The sequence below is a fragment of the Zingiber officinale genome, chromosome 2A (genome assembly GCF_018446385.1).
Source record: "Zingiber officinale cultivar Zhangliang chromosome 2A, Zo_v1.1, whole genome shotgun sequence".
Lineage (NCBI taxonomy): Eukaryota > Viridiplantae > Streptophyta > Magnoliopsida > Zingiberales > Zingiberaceae > Zingiber > Zingiber officinale.
Window position 1 is genome coordinate 8,993,954 of NC_055988.1, and position 19,694 is coordinate 9,013,647.

At 34.5% G+C, this 19,694-nt stretch overlaps 1 long non-coding RNA gene across 1 annotated transcript; it reads right to left on the minus strand.

The window, feature by feature from the left end:
- Positions 1–687: 687 nt before the first annotated feature.
- LOC122044383 lies at positions 688–1,019 on the minus strand. The gene is made up of 3 exons (XR_006129533.1): positions 935–1,019; positions 756–838; positions 688–700 (listed from the first exon to the last, which is right to left on the minus strand). It is a non-coding gene; the product is annotated as an uncharacterized LOC122044383 (long non-coding RNA).
- Positions 1,020–19,694: the final 18,675 nt, after the last annotated feature.

A 19,694-nucleotide genomic window follows, 5' to 3' on the forward strand; every position in this document is an offset into this window, starting at 1 on the left:
TGTAAATAAAGCAATGTTTACTCCTAAGCAACATCGTGGATTACAATACATGACATTAAGTTATTGTAATATCAATAAAAATTAGTATTAGATTGTTGACCTCACTTGCCATTAGGAATATATATAGAAATGGTACTTTACTGCACCACATAGAAACATCAAAGGTTGACACAAAAAAAGGTACACATAAGGTAGAAAATATGCCTGAAAGAAAATACAAGATTCTTACTGCACCAGTATTTGCTAAAATCTAAATGAATCCATATATATATTATTTTTCCAGGCAATGAATAGAGGAACCAACACGTAGATAAAGTATCAATTAATACTGAATGTTGTTGAAAGCCAAGTACATACCTCTCCTCTTCCAAGCACTGATGAATTGCATGAGCACAGCGAAGGCTTCCAGAATAAACCTAAATCATGAGTTCCAAAAAGAAGATATCATATTTCTATACCTGGCATACATCATTTGTATAATTTCTTGTAGTATTAAAAGAAGTAATTAAGAAACTAAACTTATCATATGTGCTCCTTTAATCAATGGAAAATATTTTGAATTGCAAAAACTTACTTGTATGAGCGAAGGCTTTGATTTCCGAACAATAGAAATGAACTTTGGTCATATCACTCAGCATACCTAATTGCAATCCTAAAAGTTGCTAATCAATTCTTCTACATATCATTTCACTCAGCATACCTAACTGCAATCATAAAAGTTGCTAATCAATTCTTCTACATAAAGGCTTACACACCTCATATGCACATGCTGACATTTTTGCATCAGTAGAACAATGAACATACCAAGTGAAGATGAATTAATAATTGGGAGTTCGATCTTTGAGAAATGGATGAATTATTATTGACATGCTAAAGCCAAAGACGGGATACTTGTCAACAACATATCATTCTATATTGAGTAAAAAAAACATACCATACTAGTAACTAAAACTTGAAATTCTCCAACAAGAAAGGATTCAGAGTGTTCATCAATGCCAAAAAGGTCATAATCTCTCTTCTATAAAGCATTTGTCAAAAGTTCAAATGCATAACGAATCTATAAAAGGAAAATATACATAACCATGATAGCAAGGTACTGGACGGATTACAGAACATGATAACACCTTCAATCCATACATGTGTTGATACATGACTTTCAAAAATCCAATTATGAAACATTTCGCTGTTTAGAAATTGAATAGCTGAGAAGCAAAATAACATTGTATTTGAATCTTAACACACACCAACAATCTCATCTGTGGATTTAATGTAGAATCAGATTAGGCTAGGATATAAGGATAACAATAGTGTAGGTTAAGTAAGAAGAACTATTAGCCACTTCCCTATCTTGTGCTATTTATATATATATATATATATATATATATATATATGAAAAAAATAGTCTAAATGAGGCAAAAATTGTAAATACATTATATTTCACTAAATCTATAACAATGAGTAGCACAAACCAGGATGAAGCCAAGTGAGGCATAAAATTCTTCTCATTCACATTCCACACCACTTGTGGATGATGTTTGCCATCCCTATGAATGGAATGAAAGGTTTTATGGAAGAAAAGTCATATATCAGCCATCAAAGTGAGGAGAAAAAATCTCAAAAGAATAACCAATGAATTCTAAAAATGAATCTAGTTGTATTTTAAAGAAATTGAAAGTTTATTTGGATAGAACAAAGCAAACACTGGACAATATGGCTTGGATAAATACCATATCAATGCATTCTAAGACCAATGCATTATCGACTAAAAAGTCATTCCTCAAACATCATTCAACTATAATTTGCAAATATAAGTGAAAGTGTATATGTTAGTGAACCTAGATATATTAGTAAGTATCAAAATTCAAAATATAAGTAAGAATACAAAATGATGAATCATTGTCATTGAAACAAATCTACTTTAAGGTCATTCAGAGAAAGTCATGTTCATATGACCCTAAGAATAAGAAATATAGATAAGAAAACAAACCTTAATGAGTTTGTTCGTGATTGGAAGATCTGATTCTGCAAACCTAAATTGGTCACTATGGCAACAGACCCCTAGCACAGCTGGATCCTAACTTGCAACCGATGGAATCTCCAATAAAGACGCAGATCTTAAAGCTTACCGTAGATTTGATATACACTAACAGTTGAAGAATTGGATGATGATGATGAGTGGGCGGAGGAGTGGCAGAGGAGGCTAGGTGTGGGCGGCGGGAGGAGTGGCGGAGGAAGCTAGGTCGCGGGTGGTGCGAAGGAGTGGCAGAGGAGGCAAGGTGCGGGCAGCATTCTAGTTAGCAGAGAACAAGTCGCATAAGTGCAAGGTGGCCATGAGCGACCTCGAGGATCTTGTTGTGGATTGTCGCAACGAGAGGAAGAAAGGGTTACCTCGTCGTTCAAGTAGCCGCTTGCGAACCGCCTACAAGCGAAGCGAGCCAACGGTTGCTTCATGCTGGTGACTGAGCCTCAGTAGCCACCTCTCAAGCAGTCGGAGCCAAACCTTGTCGCCTACCTCCTTGTCAGCGACCTCCTTGTCGGCGATGGAAGAAGATCGTGTTGTGCTGCGGAGAGGAAATGTGATCGCTGCGGGAAGGGAAAGTTTTAGGTTAGCAAAAAAAAACGAAAGGGAAAAGATCATGATGAGATACCACTTCGGCCACAACTAAAATCCCAAAATTTTTAATACTACTGACAGCGTACGTAGATGGCGCGCCGCGAAAAGTTCGGTAAAACGTTTAACAGCGTATTTATGTACGCTGTTAAAATTTCAATTTGTAATATTTTTAACAGTTAAAATTTTAATCTTTAAAATTTGTAATATTTTTAACCGTGTTTGTAAAAAGTGTGATGTTAATATTTATTTTTAATAGCGTGTAATTTTTTTAACACTGTTATTTATATAAGTATAATATTATCCGCATCATACTTAATTAGGTACGCCGTAAAAATTATTATTAACGTCACACTCTAACTGTGCATCGCTGATGACGTGCTGCGGGAAATCATTTTTGTTGTAGTGTGAAATCAAATAAAAAACTCTGCTCCACTATTCATATAATAGTATTCGTTAGAGATATAATAAATTCTACTATTAATTTTCCATATACAAATTGTGCTCTATAAAATAAAAAATGAAATCAAACACCCATTAAAAAATGAAATCAAACAAAAAATTTTACTCCACTATTCATATAGTAATTCAATATTTACATACGTTGACCCATAGAGTTGAAAAAAGTATATATTAATCGTTAGAGATGGTGTTAGAGACGGTAGACAGATATATAGGTTTATGGTACCAATCGGGATGGGAAAAATTGTAGATATATAGATGAACAATTGAAATAGTACCAATCGTTATGAAATAAGGGAAAAATTGTAGACGAACAATCGAAACAGTAACAATCATACCTTTGAAGGAGAATTTTTTGGTCGTGAGAGGAGGTTTTTTTTTATCGTGAGAGGAGACAACCCTAGAGACGTCTTGAGAGAGTTTAGTACTGCGATTAAAATCTGTCAAAATCTCTAGGTAAAATAGAAGACAATTTTTTTACTTTTTATGGTAATACCTAAGGCATTGAAATATATACTAAAGAATTTTCTAAGAATCCTTGGAAATCTATTGCAATTTTGGATACCTTTAAACTTTTATGGAGTCTTTAAAAGTCAAGTTTGAATACCACATGATTTTTTATAACTCTTTGAAAATCTATTTTGAATACCACTAAATTTGTAAAGAGTTTATAAAAGTCTAATTTCAATACCTCTAGACTTTTAAATTTTAGAAGAGTCATTAAAAGTCTAGTTTTAATACACCCCCCTAAATACATTATTAAGGAATAACCCAATAATTATAATTTGTAGGCCAACATCATGGATTGGAACCCATCGAATCCAACAATAAACCCCCATTATAGGTAACCTAAGTTCAGTCCCATGAATTGCGTGGAGAAGAGTGCAACTACACAGCCATCCCATTGTTGCCTCCTTATAAATAGTCAAGCCACCCACAATTAATATTAAAGTAAATATATAATTATTAATTGAAATTCTTGCATATCACCATTCAAGCTCTCAGGGCATAATCAAGTTGATCATCACATAGTAAATTTACATAATAATTTTTGACAAAGTCGATGGAAATATACTCCCATGTGATGATTTATTTAGTTTCATAATTTATCTCTCTCTATATAGCTATGACATCCAAGTTGACCTTTTGTAGAATTCATGAATGCGCGATTATTTTCTTATTTGTCCTAACTTATAAAGTTTTTAATTCCCATGGAAATTACTTATCTCTGGAGCAATTCCTATAGAGAAGTAAATAAGCATAGTTGAGTTGAACTTTAGAATGTTCAAGCTTATTTAATAAGGCAACTAAGTCAAGTCGAGTCAAGCTTAAAATGAACTAAGTATTTGAAATCATTGTTCAAGCTTGGTTTGGTTTATTTTTTATGAGCTTGAGGTTTTTTAAAACTTGGCTTGAGTTTAGTTTGTTTAGATGTTATCAAACTCTTAATTCAATTTTGGCTTGAGCTTGGTTCAAGCTAGGTCTATTTAGATATTATCGAATTCTCAATTCAAGTTTATTTGATTACTTGGAACTTTTACTTGTTTGATTGGTTATTGAACTTGATAATTCAAACTTATTTATTTATTTTATTTTATTTTATTATTTATTTAGCATGTTGATAAGAGTTTTAGTAATGAACATGGTTTGTGAACATTGTTCACAAACGTTGTTCAAAAATATTAATGAGCTAAACACATATTGAATGAAATCCTTTATAACATTTGGTATAACATTTCCTATAGCATTGACAATTGCTTGTTAGCTGTATCAAATTTAATCTGGCCAAAATTGGCTGCGATCTCCCCTGGGTTCACCTTCCCGCCTAGGTTACAATTTTGGGTCGAGACAAACTACCAGAGGTTGTCGGCGGTGGGCGGGTCATGTCAATGTTATAGGAAATGTTATACTAAATGTTATAGAGAATTTGCTCCCAACACATATATATTCAAACTTGTTTGTTTAGTTTAACGAGCTATTCAAGCTTGTTTATTTAATTGATCTTATATATATTGAACGAACATAAATAAATTTTTATCAAATCGAATATCAAACTTGTTTACAAATATTTGATTCATATTTATGATCCTAAATTTCTATTCCCAGAAATCATCATCTTTACAACGTTATGTATTCAATACCCTATTTTGATTCACCTCTCTTTATGTATTCCTAATAAACTTATAATTAGGGAAAAATTAAAGCCTTTATAGTTAGAGCATCCATATTATTTTTCCTTAAGAAAGATTTTATCTTAAATTTTACATTTTATATAAAAAAAATTTGTTCATCATCTACTCTATCTATTCCTTAAATTTAAATTTTATAAACAGTAATTTTTAAAATTTAGGTAATGAAATTTGTTTTCTAAATATTAAAATAATATTTTCTCTAATTTTTTCTTTCCACTTTCACATTTATCATTTCATAGATACTAATAAAAAATATATAAAGGAGAGAGAAAAAAATAAAGATATATTAAATTATTAGAAAGTTGATGTATTATATAATAAAAATTAACATCTAAATTTAATAAAATAATTTTTATTTTAAATTTTAAATTTTAGATAGGAAATGTGTGACCGCTCTTAATATAATAAGATTATTTACTTTAGACCTTTTTATCTCTTTATTTAATATTTTTTAAATATAAAAATGTTCAGATTAATTTAGAAGTAGATTTTTTTAAAAAAAAATTGATTATGAGATAATAATTTTTAAATAAATAAAAGTATAAATTTATTTGTATGTTGCAACTAGTTTAATAACATTGTAAATTTAATATATGAAATAAGTAGTTTAATAAATAAAATTATCTTTTTAAATATTGTTTTCCAAAGTTTTTACAAGTAAGAATAAAATATTTACCACATATAATTCGATGAAACTTATATATCTAGATTATTAAAAGAATAAATTTAAAATTAAGTTAAGAAAATAACTAATATTAATTAATACTGCTAAAATTGTCAACGGTTGTCAGTATGTTAAAATGTAAATAAAGTAAATATGTAAAATAACCTGCAACTAGCCTTCACGCATCATTACATAATTATTATCTTATTTGTGGTTAAACATAGGGTTGTTAATTTAGATTGGAATCATTAGATTAATCTTTTTCATTAGATAATTTAAATGAATTATGTTAAAATTTTATCGATTTATTTAAAGGCAAGTCTAAGTGAGCCGACCTATATGGACACTAGCGGAGCTAACTCAGGTGATCTATCCCAACTGTGAGCTACGCCGATGATGTCACTCGAACTACTCCCTCCTACTTTCGTATTTTCTTTCTCTCTCAAGATAAATTTATGATTTTTCCTCTCTCACTGCCATCGGGTCTTTGGACTACAACCCGGATAGCCTTGAATGAGACTCCGTCATTGCACATGGGCCTATGATTTGCACAAATTAGCCCGTGACGAACTTAGATCAATCGCGAGTTGGAAAAAAAAACTCATGTGAAATGAAATATATATATATATATATATATATATATTTATATATGGTCACTGCCTTAGATGCAGATCCAAACTCTTAAAATTTTTAATCTTTTCAATATATTTTTTATTTTTGTAGTCGGTTCATGGATGGACCCATCTAATCCACAATCTATTTTAAATTGAATTGGATTAAAAATTTTCTAAATCCGTTAAAATGATGGGTCGACCCATCCCACCCACCAAATGGTTAACCCATCTTGGATCGGCACGTTCCGTCACAGATTGACCCCTCTAATAATTATGCCTAGGGTTAGTTCAATACAGTATACTAATACCAAAATCTATACTGATACCATATCAAAATTTTGAGATACTGAATTTTTAGCATACTAAAATTTTAGTATAGTATAAATTTTATATCATTTAATTTAAACTTCACTATCCATATGGTATATACCGTACTTAAATGTTGAATCCCCTACCGATACCAATATTAAAAATTTTAGTTCCATATAATAGATATAATATGGTACTAAAATTTTTCATATATCAAAATATGGATAAATTTTGGTATATTTTGATATTATAAATATGATATACTAATATTTTTACCCACATCTAGTTATACCTGAGGTTTTTTTTTTTTATGAAAATTATTTATCCTTGATATTTAATGCAAAAGACTTAAAGAGTAATCCGTATTCCCAAATATCATATCTTCCCAACCTTCTGTATTCAATGTCCTATTAATTAGCTATGTGCAAGTAGTATTAGTTTGACACTATTTATGTATTCCTAATAAATTTCGGGGAAGGGAAAAGCCTTTATTATAAGAGACTAAGGGTGTGTTTGGTTCAGGGTTATCGTTGATAATCTTAGTTGGTTATCAATGATAATCTTGTTTGGTTTAAGTAATTGGTGATTCCTGGTAATGTAATATTCCCGTCACGTCAGCAATTAGGGAAGAGATCCAGGAATCAGAAAACCCTGGAAATCTTAGGTTTTCTACGATTCCGGGGTTATCAATATATTTTTTCAAAATTACCCTTCAAAGAGCAGGAGATGAGCAGGGATGTCCATGAGATCTTCCGCCTCACCCTCCCGGAGTTTCTCGTGTGCGCTGAAGCTCCGATCACGACAGCGGATGGCTCCTCACCTACAAGAAGAGGTTTCGTAGGGATTTCGTCGAATGAATGTGGGAGATGGCTCCTCATAGCAGTGATCATCTACAAGAAGAGGCTCCTGTTCGTTCTTCGTGGAGATGGCGCACCCACGGCTTGCGGAGGAGGCGGCGCCGGTTGCTTGCGGAGGAGGTGGCGCGGGCAGCTTGCAGAGGAGGCGGTGCGTGGTGCCGGTTGCTTGCGAAGGAGGCGGCGCCGGCGGCTTGCGGAGGAGGCGGCGCGGTTGCTTGCGGAGGAGGAGGCGGCACCATTGCTTGCGGAGGAGGCGGCGCTGGCGGCTTCCGGAGGAGGCAACGCCGGCGGCTTGCGGAGGAGGAGGCGGCGCCTGCGGCTTGCGGAGGAGGCGGCGCCAGCGGCTTGCGGAGGAGGAGGCGGCGCCTGCGGCTTGCGGAGGAGGCGGCGTTGCTGCGGGGAGAAGCGTGGAGAAGATCGTAGAAAAATTGAGGCGGATTAAAAGGAAAATAAAATATATTAAAATAATTAAAAATTTTAATCACATATCCAAATGTATATAAATTTAAAATATATATAATAAGTTAATTACATATCTAATTATATTTTACAAATATATAAATTTATTTTAAAATTTATAAATTAATTTTATTTATTTATTATATATATTATCAACTTATTATTATTATTATTATTATTATTAATTTAATTTAATTTAATTTATTCTACAAAATTAATTATATAATTAAACAAGGGGTAATATAGGAAATGTCAAGTTAGATTAAACCATTAGCTAGTTGAACCAAAAAAAATTAAGATTATGTTGTATTCTCCCATAACCTTGGTTATGTGATTACCAAGTAATCACATAACCAAGGTTATATATGATAACTCGAACCAAACGTGCCCTAAGATTATTTGCTTTAGTTATTTTCTCTCTCTTTATTTTACATTTTTTTTTTAAATATAAAATGTTAAGATTAATTTAGAAGTTATAATTTTTTAAAATTTATTATGAGTCAATAATTTATAAATAAAAAAGTATAAATTTATTTTATGTTGCAATTATTATAATAACATAGTAAATCTAATCTATTAAATAATTAGTTTAATAAATTAAATTATCTTAATAAATATCGTTTCGAATCAATTTTAACATGCAGGAATAAAATATTTGCTACTAATATTGGATGAAGCTTATATGTCTAGATTATTAAAAAGAATATATGAAAAAATAAGTTTAAAAAATAATTCATATTAATTAATACTCCTTTAATACGATTAATACTTTCCTTTTTGTTTTCATGTTTAAATTAAAATTGTAGCACAAACTGTATTGAACTTCCTATTAAGTAGTGTGAAATAGAAATATTTCCAATCATATCGATGTTATATGTAAATTTTGATATGATATTATATATAGTATAAGATTTATACCAATATTTTTTGATATATTATATCAATATCAAAATTTTATTATAAATGACATGAAATTTTATTATACTGAAAATTTAAATTTTTGATATATTGACATTTTAGTATGGTATTGATATAAATTTTTTTTATATCAAACTTTTTGATATGATATACAATATATGTTTTACGATTTGATATACCATATCAAACCCGCAATGGACTTAAAAAATAAATATATTTTAATTAATTGAAATTCTTATACGAGACTTAATCACTGTATGATTATTGTTTATTTATCATAGCCTTCGAGGTTTTTAAAAAAAATTATTTATTCTTGGTATTTAATATTCCATAATTAGTTTAATAACATAGTAAAATAATTAGTTTAATAAATATTTTAAAGTAATTTTTATAAATAAGAACAAACTATTTAATAGATGAAGTTGGATGGTTAAAAAATAATTAATTAAAAACTACTTAAAGAAAATAAATCACGCCAATTAACACTTATTTAATTTGGATATAATTAATACTCTTTCCTTGTTTTTTCCTATTTCAATTAAATGCTTCCATTAAAATTAGTGGCGACTATTTTGAACAACATTTGAATAGTATAGTATTGGAATAAACTTTTAAAGGCAAATAAATAATTAATTAAAATTTTAATTTTGAAAATATATCTCTATCTAACGAGTTCATCTGTTTGGTTGTTTAATTTGGTTGGAAAAAAAGAAATCCTTAGCTATGATGTCACGGTAGGACATCTAAATTATCATCAGATATTTATAGTTTAATCCCCAGTTATAATATATTTGTAGAAATTTTTTCTCTAAATAGGAATCGTAATCAAAAGATGTTAGGTTCTTAGACTGCCCGCTACGTGCGCTTCCTGATTTATTCTGGTGGCCGGTAGAAAACTTTCGTAGGATCAGATTGGTCATCTCAAAAATAATCAATAAAATTAATTGAGATTATTACATGTTTGGATGAAAAATGTACCAACTTTTAATATTCTCTAATTACATAATGAAAATGGAAATTTTTTTTATTGTTCTGATTTTCTCCTCGAATTATTCAAGGACTAATATGTATTAGTAAGAGCATCTCCAATGTAAAGTTTGTGAGAGGTTTTTAAAATTATAAAAGCTTAATAAAAAAATTTGAACCATTCTAAATATGAGGATTGAACTTTATAGTTCAAGAATAGTAAAAACTCAAAGCTACTCTTTTATATTGAAATTGATATATATACATGGAGCCATGCAACTATATGCAATAAATTATATCATAAAAAAGTTCACTTATAGCTTTAAACATTGGAAATGTGTCAATGAAATTTTATAATATTGATATGACATATTGGAATTATAAAAAAAACTCATTTAGAATTTTAACAATTAGATGCCCTAATGAGATGTAGTGAGCTTCCTAGTAAAAAATGTTAGTCATGATAAGAATGAAGAAAATATTAAAATTTTTATATATTATTTTTATTTCTCTGTTTCCAGATTTTGCAGCCATCAAAATTTCCTTATCTGCTTTTCCTTAAAAAAAAAATCTTTCTATTTCTTTTTTCCCTCTCTTCCACGACTTCAATTTCTCTATCTTCAAGAATCGAAGCCCGCTCAGAAGCCGACGTCCTTCTACACGCCCTCTACCTTCCAGATTTCTTCCCACCAGTTTTCTTCCCAAAAATCTCCTTCTTGTGCCAGCTAACAACAACCCCTCTTCTTGCTTTTTCCTCGTTACTCTTTTCTTTCTACTTTTTGTTTCTTCTTCCATCGATTCCCTTTCCTCCGACACCAAGGAAGAAATCCACCGCCTTCTTTCCTTGCCAAAAATTGGTGTTGTCGCCGGTCAGAAGGAACAGCAAAGGTTACTCCTCCTTGCTGTTCCGGCCAAAGCTACTGCCGCCCAAGGAAGAGCCATCACCGCCCAAGGTTATTTGCCGCTGGTTGCCCTGTTCCGTTGCTATTTCAGCCAGGTGCTGCTGTCTCTGTCCCTGTGTGCAGCTTCCCTTCCCATCTCCATGTTCTATGTTCGGTTGCCCTGTTTTTCCCTTAGCCAGCAGCAGCAAACTAAGTCCGGCATCTTCCCAGCAGCCTCCCTTCCTCAATTCCAGCACCAGAAAAGAATCGGATTTCTACAATAGCAACAACTGCTTCCATCTTCATTATCAACGGCCACAGTCCAGATTTAGTTTGCCATCAACTTTGTTTTAAAACAACATGTCTAATATGTCTTCTTCAGAGATATTTTTCTCCATCTCAAAATACTTCTTTTTTTATTCATATAGTTCCTTCTTTATCTATTAAACTTGATCGGATAACTATTTATTATGAAAATTATAATTTCTTCTTTGTTTTGTGTTAATGACTTACTTAGTCATATTGATGGTACTTTATCGTCGCCTAAAAAAGATGATTTATCTTATGCTATGTGGTTTAGGAAAGATCAATTAGTATTGACTTGATTAATCTCATCAATTACTCAGTCTATAGTCCCTATGCTCATGAGGCTCAACACCTCTCGTCAAGTTTGGGAAGCTCTGGAACACTCTTTTGCATCCCACTATCAAGCACGAGTTCTTCAACTTTGTCTACAACAGCAACGAGGAGATATCTCTATTAATGATTATATGTAATCAGTCAAGACCATCGCCAATAACTTGTAAGTATCCTGTGGTAGTTTTGATGTGATCAATCAAGTCAAGTAAGGTCCTGTTATTTTTTTGATACCTTATGTCTAAGTGTGTAGGAACTTAGGAGCATAGAAAGTCGAGCGAAAAACGCAGCTAACGAGAAGGATGACACAGAAAAGAGTCAACGGGGTCGGTGCGTCCGAGGGACGAGGCGTTACGGAAGAATATGCTGGCGAACGAGAAGGAAGTGCATGACATTTCTGGGTGACAAGAAGCCAGAGTGGAAGGTTGCTCGAGAAGGCAAGAAAATGGGTTCGGGTGAGCTCTATTCCGAATGGCCAAAATCACCCAAGCGAGCAGAGCCGAAGTGGAAGACCCAGATAGAAAGTTAACGTGGAGTTGACTGGAGTCCAGCCGCCCAAAGCCATTCATGGCGCCCGAAGTCCGAGCAGCTCCGAGCGCCCAGACCTCTTTTGTCCAGCCGAGGGTGCCTTGGTGAGGCGCTCCTGGTCGAAGGAGATCCAGACGCTCGGAGCTATTCCAAGCGCCTTGACCAGATAAAATATATCTTCTCCCTTTGATGTAGTTGTTGTGATGTGGATAAAGTTTTATCCATACTCAGGCGTCCGGAGCCCTTCCAAGCGCCCGTACTGCTCGACCAGTGGGCTATTAATAGAGTCTTGGTCTTTTCCTTCAGACAACACACTCTGTACTTCAATTCTAATTCTGTTTTTAGTTTACGAGCTTAAGTTCCGTATACGAGGCTTCTCCACCTCCAACGTTTTGTTCAAGAAGGAGATTTGTCTACTGAGTCGACTTTCCTTGGAGTATCAATCCGCTAATTGCCAACCAAGTAAAAACTCATTTGTCTCATACTTGTTTCATTTTATTCTTTATTCTTTAAAGTGTGTAATTATACTAAAGCCCAATTGGTTGAGAAAGGTATTTTTGGCTTATTTTATTGTGCAGTGCAATTCACCCCCTCTTGCTGACTGTAAAAGACCAACAAGTGGTATCAGAGCCCAACCGCTTCAGAAGGACTAACCGTCGACTGATGCACAAAGATGATGGCCAGATCTAGCATCAACTCGCCTAAGTTTGAGGGGGAGTTCACGACTTGGAGAAAGAAAATGGAGGTATTCTTCAAAACTGATTTTAAATTATTAATAATTATAAAGTATGGTTTTGTAGCACTGAAGGATCATCAAGGGAATGACAAAAAAGAACATCAATGGATGAAAAAGGAGTAAGACGACTTTATGGTAAACGACAAGACAGAATTTAATTCGCTGAGCGTTTTACTACCACAAGAAGTCAACCGGATCGGAGCCTATGAGTCAGCCAAAGAGCTCTGGGAGAAATTCCTGGAACTACACGAAAGAACCTCGAAGGCAAAACTCACGAGATGGGACCTGCTCCAGAACCAGATCAGTAACCTCCAGTTAGAAAAAGGCGATATTGTCGTACACCTCCACTCGAGGATCAAGAACTCATCACCGGACTCACGAATTTCGGAGAAAAAGTAACCAACCAAGATTCACTAAGGTATACACTTAACGCTTTTCCTAGAACATCTGAATAGTCAACCCTAATAGATGTATATTATATCTCTAGGGACCTTGAGGTAAGTATTTTAGAGGAATTATTTTCTACATTTAAAGTACGCAAAACTAGATGTGTAGATTTGAAGAAGGAGCCCAAATAATGAGCTAAAAGGAACTTTAGCAACATCTTATCGATTAGAAGACTTCGACAAGCTAAAAATTGAAAATAAAAAACTAAAAGTAGAAATAGAAAATTTAAAGAATTCTATATATTCGAATATAGCTATTTCAAATTTTAAAAGACTAAACTGACACTTTAGATATTATAAGGACTAAATTAGAAGAACATCATAAAAATATATTCTGAGAAAATTTTTAATTAATCAGAACTTATGAAGGAATATATACTGGGTTCCAAAATCATATTTAGATTAAATGTTTATACATGTCTACATTTAAATTTTATGCATATTTTTTTAAATTAATTAACATTCTAAATAAATTGTTTTATTTAATTTCTATTCGAAATTAATTAGATATTAAATTTTTCTAAGAATGATGATTTTATTTCTTATCTATAGAAAAAATTTCATATTTTTTTGTTCATTACATTATTTCTTATGAATTTGCTAACAAAAATTATATTTTTTAATTTAAAATTTTACCATAGAGTTATTTTTGAAAATTTTATTTTTATGTAAAATTTCATCATTTTTTCTACCAATAAAATATTTTTGAAATTTGTTTACCATTATTAAATTTTCTACTAATTTTCTATTAAGATACTAATTTTATATTAAAAATTCTTGAACATGCAATTTTTAAAAATTTATTTTTTTTTGACAAAATAATTGCTCTATTACACTTTTAGAATTTTTTTCTAGATTTTTTGAACTTAAAAACTATTTTCAATAACTTTTTTAAGAAAATATGTCTTACCATAGAAAATAATTTATTACTGCTCAAATCATTTTCATTTTTTTATGATTTTTTTTCACAACTTTGGATATATCTAATTAACTGTTACAATTTTTTTTTCAAAATTTTTGAATAATTAAAAGTAATTTTACAATTATGTTTTTTTAAACTGCTTTATAAATTGTAAAAGTTCATATTTTCAAAATTTTTAAGTTCCTAATTTTTATGAACCCTTATTAAATTTTCCCTTAGAAATTATTTCTTACCTCTTTTCAAATATTACCCCTATTTTTAATGTGATCAAAGGGGGGGGAAAAAAATTAAAGATTAAGTATAGGGTGAGGACATATTTTTTTTGCATTAAATCTTATTAATTATAAATTATGTACTTATTTTTTTTTTACCTATTTTTACTGTTATTTGTGTTTGATTTACCCTAAATTAACTTGGGTTGCTCACATAAAAAAGAAGATTGTAAGTACCCCGTGATAGTTTTGATGTGATCAACCAAGTCAAGTTAGGTCATGCTATCTTTGATGCCTTGTGTCTAAGTGTGGAAGAACTTATGAGCACAAGAAGTCAAGTGAAAGATGCAGCTAGCGAGAAGGAAGGCACGGAAGAGAGTCAACGAGCTCAGTGTATCCGAAGGACGAGTCGTTGCTGAAGAGTACGCTGGTGGACGAGAAGGAAGCGCGGTGTTTCCGAGGGATGAGAAGCCAGAGCGGAAGGTTGCTCGAAAAGGCCGAAAGATGAGTTCGAGTGAGCCTTATTTCAGATGATCGAAATCACCTAAGCGAGTGGAGCCTGAGTGGAAGACCTGAACAGAAAGTCAACGTGGAGTTGACTAGAGTCCGGGCGCCCAGAGCTACTCCGAGCACCCGAACCTCTTTTGTCCAGCCGAAGGCACCTTGGTGAGGCGCCCCTGGTCGAAGGCGGTCTGGGCGCCCAGAGCTGTTCCAGGTGTTGGAGTTGCAAGGTTGCAAACATAGTACCATATTGAAAACACATGGGAAAGATCATGAGTTTATAAGAGAAAAGATATCTCCATTGGCATGAGGCCTTTTGGGGAGAGCCCAAGAGCAAAACCATGAGGGCTTAGGCCCAAAGTGGACAATATCATGCTATTGTGGAGATATCTAAATTCTTTTCGATCCTACAATTGGTATCAGAGCCCGGACGGCCAGAAGGTTTAACCGCTGACTGTGCACAAGAGCTATGGTCTGATTGAACCATGTGAGTACAATATTGACCTCGAACAAAGAAACTGGGGGCTCCTATGTTCGGATCAAGAGGACCAGACACCAGGCAGGAAGTCCTAGTTGCGGCTAGGCAAAAAGAAGTCCTAGTAGGTCGGATGGACCGAGGGGCAGGAAGTCCTAGTTGCGGCTAGGCAAGGAAGTCCTAGTAGGTTGGGTGGACCGAGGGGCAGGAAGTCCTAGTAGGTCGGGTAGACCGAGGGGCAGGAAGACCTGGTGGGTCAAGGATCGAACGTGGGAAGCCCATGGTCCTTTGTTTGAGGGGGGAGATTGTTGGAGTTGCAAGGTTGCAAACATAGTCCCATATTGAAAACACATGAGAAAGATCATGAGTTTATAAGAGAAAAGATATCTCCATTGGCATGAGGCCTTTTGGGGAGAGCCCAAGAGCAAAACCATGAGGGCTTAGGCCCAAAGTGGACAATATCATGCTATTGTGGAGATATCTAAATTCTTTTCGATCCTACACCAGGCACCCGGACCAGATAAAATATATCTTCGCCCATTTTACGTAGCCGTTGCGATGTGGATAAAGTTTTATCCACACCCAGACACCCGGACCGCTCTACCAGTGGGCTAATAGAGCCTTGGTCTTCTCCTTCAGACAACACACTCTGTACTTCAATTCTAGTTCTGTTTTTAGTTTACAAGCTTAATTTCCGTGTACAAGGCTTCTCCACCTCTGATGTTTTGTTCGAGAAGAAGATTTGCCTACTGAGCAGACTTTCCTTAGAGTAACAATCCTCTAATTTTCAACCAAGTAAAAACTCATTTATCTCATACTTGTTTCATTTCATTCTTTATTCTTTAAAGTGTGTAATTGTGCTAAAACCCAATTATTTGAGAAAGGTATTTTTGTCTTGCTTTATTATGCAGGGCAATTCATTCCCTATTGTCGGCCGCAAGGGACCAACATAACTTTGCTACAATTGGATATCCGGTCTCTAATCTAGAACTATTAATGCATGTTCTTGCAGGTTTAAGCCCTCAATATGATAGTTTTTGTAAGGTCTCACCAGCTAAGGAATTTATTTACGAAATTTTCTAAGGTCACACAAGCGCTAATTAAGGGAATAATTTATAAAATTTTATATGAATTTTAGGAATTTTTGGGATTTAAAATGAACTTGAATGACACGTTTCAAGGGAATAGAACTATTAAGTTTGATGGACGCAATTAAGTTGGGAGTTGATTGACTTTAATTACCTTAGGTTAGAGTTAATAAACCTAGGTATAAAAGTCGATTCTCTCCTCCCCTCACTCACTATTTCCCGAGAAGATGCCCCCACGGGCTGGATCAGCTGGTTAGGTGCCTGCAGCTTGCCACTGAAGTCGTGGGGTCGAAGGTCGCTAGTTGCACTCGGGGATAAAACCCTGGTATGCTGCGCTAAAAATTCCTTCGACCCCCAGTCACCTATCCTGCCCAGCATTAACCGTGATTCACTCCCTCTGGAATCTTGTAGGGCCGGGGCCAGGGGGCCGCTAGGGTGACGGTTCTACCTTTTATCACTATTTCCCGAGAAGAATCACCGTATCTTCACTCTCCAGCTCCGCCATTTCAACAGAGCCCCCCCTTCATGAGATCTGGCCAGGCACGACCCCACGTGGCTGATTTCCTTGAGGATACTGCAAACGGGCACAAGATCCTTTGGCCATATCATCGACGATGCAAGAATGATTGGGCGATAGCTTCTGCCGGTGTTGCAAGGAAGGGAAAGGCAAGTACTCTCCATTATGTTGGTATGAGATCAGGAAGGTAAGGATTAGGTGCTAGGAGGAGTTGATTTGCTTGCTTATGATGATTGTCTACTTGGATGAGCTGTGATTTGAGGTTTCTGTGATGTTCATGCTTATTCTTGTTTGTTCTTGCTTCATCCTGTGTTTTTCTTCTCGAGTTTCCATGATGGATTTTGGTGTTGATGTTTGAATTTGGGTTGTCTGGGTTCTTTTTGATGGATTGAGTGTCGGTGGTGTTAGTGGTTGGTTTCTCGTGTTGCTTTGTAAGAGATTCTATATGTTATCTGTTCTTAACGGATGGAGAGCTTCTTCTTATGGATTTAAAGGATGTGTTGCTTCAGCACAATGTTTCTTGACTAGTTGCTCCGGAATTTTGTGAGATTTCGGCGGATTCTTGGTGTCTTGTGATGTCACTCCTTAAAGGTTTTGACTCAATGTACAGATTCGGGTGGTGGTAAGGTGAAGGTGTTTGGGTTTTGGTTGTCTGCGTTTCTACATTGGGATGGCTGTCAGTCTGGAATTCTGATTTATCTTCTCGAAGTCTTCTTGTGATTGCTGGTTGTGATCGTTTGGGAATTACTATTTGATTTTCTTTGTCCAAGCGGGATGTTATTCTTGTATTGCTGTTTAAGGATTTATAGTTGATTCTGAAGATGTTTTTCTCCTCCAGGTTGTTCGAAGGATTTCTTGACAAATTTGGGATCTTAGTTTGATTTGAGAATGTTCATTTTTCCCATGATGCAGTAGGATCTTGAAATGGAATTTGGTGTTTGAGATTGGTTTTCAATTGTTCTTCTTTTGTGTTTTCGTCTGTTGCGTATGTTTTGTCAACTTGGGAGGTTTTGATTCAATATCGATATTACTTTGTTTTCTTCATGTTGGTTGAGTTTGCTGTTATAGATATGATAAGTAGAATTTAAACTAGTTCATGCTTTTGTCAACGGAATTTCTGGACAGAATTTGGTAGAAAGGAAATGAGTATTGCTTGGGTAATTGTTCTTCTTTGATTTCTCAAAATTGTAGCACTACACTTTAAATTGTGAGGTCTGATACGAATAGGTTATGCTATTTTATGTAGATGGGTATGGGCATATGTGGTGACAGTAATGGATGAGTGCCCTGGGATGAGCTCCGGGGAGGATCCTTCCAAATTTTATTAATAATGTAATTTATGTTATCTTCGGCTATATGACTGCATGTTCTCCTAGGAGGTACCTCTAAGGTCATGATTACCGACTGAATGACTGACTCAAATAGTGGTTACCGCATGTGTGACATATTCATCTTTACTAGTGGTGTTTATTTCTTTCCCTGTTTCCAGTGTTCTCCTCTAAATTGTATTTACGTTGCATCCTATCTACTAGTTATTGATCCTTTTTCTTATGGATGTCATATTTTCATAAAGAGATGTTCTTGCTGGGTCCATGGACTCATGATGTATATGATGTAGGTGAGGGAGACACTCCCCAAGGTACTATAGAGGGCTTGCACACGGAGTAGACGAGGACGTGTGATAGTACCTCGATACACGATCCGAGAACTTTTAAGACTGTTGTGATAGCTCTTGTTTTGGTGGTGTCTGGTCTTTACTTGTATAAGGAGAAGTGTTGGAGTCCCTAATTTTCTTCTTTTCCCATTGCTCAAACTCTTTGGATAGTGAAATTATGATTTGCGTTGGTTATGAGTGTTGGGAACTTTGTATTGGTGCAATCTGAGCGCGGCAGAATGACGGTATACCATTGTTTTGGCAAAGTCGAGGCTAGAGTTAGATTCTATCTCTTTAAGATGAATTTGCCCCACACACGGTGCTCACAAAACACGGCAATCGTCTCCCAAGATACAATGACTTTATCTTGCGATAGTAGCACTGCAAATTGGAAGACCTCCGAACCGAAGAAGCTTCTCGAACTCTCCAATGCAAGTATGGAATGCAATGCTTGCTTTGCTTGGAAGGAATTGAGTGAGTGAAATGAGGATGTGAGGGACTTTATTTATACTAAATGAAGGGGTATAAGAACCTCTTGGTTCAATTAGATCTCATCCATCTATTTTGAATTGGATGATGTAGATCGCATCCTTTCCTAAGAGGCACACTACCTCTTCATAAGATGTCACCCTTTAACTATCCAAAAGGTACTTACCTTTTTAATTTCTTATTTATAATTTCTAACAATCTCCTACATAAATGAAAATTAATACATGCATGTTATCACCTAAGGAGAGTTCAATCGATAAGTTAATGCATCGGGAGAGGTAGCTTGTGGCTTTGAACCTTCCGTAGTGGAATGCTATTGAGCATACTAGGCTGCGCAGTGAACGTAATGTCTTGAACTACTAAGCTATTTGTGTATACTAAGACAATAATACTCACACAGAGACTTATCTCACCTACTTTTGGTTCTCATAGTTGGTTCCGTTTTGGACATGGACACTATCTTAGATTCATGAGTGTTTCATTGAAGTGGTCAGTCTTTACACTCACAAAGGTGACACTTCTATCAAGAGTTTCCGACCATACTCCACCTTATAAAG